Genomic DNA, 1,801 nt, shown 5'->3' with positions numbered 1-1,801 from the left:
GTTCCTTAAAAAATTCAAATAGCTGGGCTTCCCTGGTGGCGCAGTGGTTGAGAGTCTGCCTGCCAATGCAGGGGACATGGGTTCATGCCCCAGTCCGGGAGGATCCCACATGCTGCGGAGCAACTAGGCCCGTGAGCCATGGCCGCTGACCCTGCATGTCTGGAGCCTGTGCTCTGCAACGGGAGAGGCCACAACAGTGAGAGGCCCACGTGCCGCAAAAAACAAACAAACAAAAAAATTCAAATAGCTTTCTGCCCATAGACACCACCGAGTAAGCATCGTTGACGTCTCCCCCCTCCACTGTCGTCATGTCTAAGTCAGAGTCTCCCAAAGGGCCCAAACAGCTGCGGAAGCTCTTCATCGGAGGTTTGAGCTTTGAAACAACAGATGGGAGCCTGAGGAGCCATTGTGAGCAGTGGGGAGCACGCACAGACTGTGTGGTAATGAGGGATCCAAGCACCAGGCGCTCCAGAGGCTTCCGGGTTGTCATGTATGCTACTGTGGAGGAGGTGGGTGCGGCCATGAAGGCAAGGCCACACAAGGTGGATGGAAGAGTTGGGGAACCAAAGAAGGCCGTCTCAAGAGAAGATTCTCAAAGACGTGGTGCCCACTTAACTGTGAAAAAGATTTTTGTTGGTGGCATTAAAGAAGACACTGAAGAACATCACCTAAGAGATTATTTTGAACAGTATGGGAAAATTGAAGTGACTGAAATTATGATCGACCAAGGCAGTGGCAAAAAAAGAGGCTTTGCTTTCGTAACCTTTGATGACCATGACTCCATAGACAAGACTGTCATTCAGAAATACCACACTGTGAATGGCCACAATTGTGAAGTAAGGAAAGCCCTATCTCAGCAAGAGATGGCTAGTGCTTCATCCAGCCAAAGAGGTCAAAGTGGTTCTGGAAGCTTTGGTGGTCGTCGTGGAGGTGTTTTTGGTGGGAATGACAACTTTGGTGGTGGAGGAAACTTCAGTGTTTGAGGTGGCTTTGGTGGCAGCCGCAGTGGTGGTGGCTATGGTGGCAGTGGGGATGGCTATAATGGATTCGGTAATGATGGGAGCAATTTTGGAGGTGGTGGAAGCTACAATGATTTTGGCAATTACAACAATCAATTTTCAAATTTTGGACCCATGAAAGGAGGAAACTTTGGAGTCAGAAGTTCTGGCCCCTGTGGTGGTGGAAGCCAATACTTTGCCAAACCACGAAACCAAGGTAGCTATGGTGGTTCCAGCAGCAGCAGTAGCTATGGCAGTGGCAGGAGGTTGTAATTACTGCCAGGAAACAAAGCTTAGCAGGAGAGGAGAGCCAGGGAAGTGACAGGGAAGCTACAGGGTACAAGAGATTTGTGAACTCAGCCAAGCACCATGGTGGCAGGGCCTAGCTTCTACAAAGAAGACATGTTTTAGACAGTACTCATGTGTATGGGCAAAAAACCCCTTGAGGACTGTACTTGTGACTAATTGTATAACAGATTATCTTAGTTTCTGTTTTGTGGAAAGTGTAAAGCATTCCAACAAAGGGTTCTAATGTCGATTTTTTTTTTTGCACCCATGCTGTTGACTGCTAAATGTAGTAGTCTGATCATGACGCTGAATAAATGTGTCTTTTTTTAAAATGTGCTGTGTAATGTTAGTCTACTCTGAAGCCATTTTGGTAAACTACCCCAACAGTGTGAAGTTAGAATTCCTTCAGGGTGATGCCAGATTCCATTCAAAATTTACTTACAGCCTGCTTTGGTGGAGAAGCTATTGTCTTCAGAAACCTTGGTGTAGCTGAACTGACAGTTACTGTGTTGTGA

At 47.3% G+C, this 1,801-nt stretch overlaps 1 pseudogene; it reads left to right on the top strand.

The window, feature by feature from the left end:
- Nucleotides 1-308: 308 nt before the first annotated feature.
- On the top strand, nucleotides 309-1,271 carry LOC112399606 (heterogeneous nuclear ribonucleoprotein A1-like; annotated as a pseudogene).
- Nucleotides 1,272-1,801: the final 530 nt, after the last annotated feature.

Source organism: Neophocaena asiaeorientalis, unplaced genomic scaffold (assembly GCF_003031525.2).
Source record: "Neophocaena asiaeorientalis asiaeorientalis breed wild unplaced genomic scaffold, Neophocaena_asiaeorientalis_V1.1 scaffold131, whole genome shotgun sequence".
NCBI lineage: Eukaryota > Metazoa > Chordata > Mammalia > Artiodactyla > Phocoenidae > Neophocaena > Neophocaena asiaeorientalis.
Note: the sequence above shows the minus strand (reverse complement) of the source record. Positions and strands in the feature narration are given on the sequence as shown.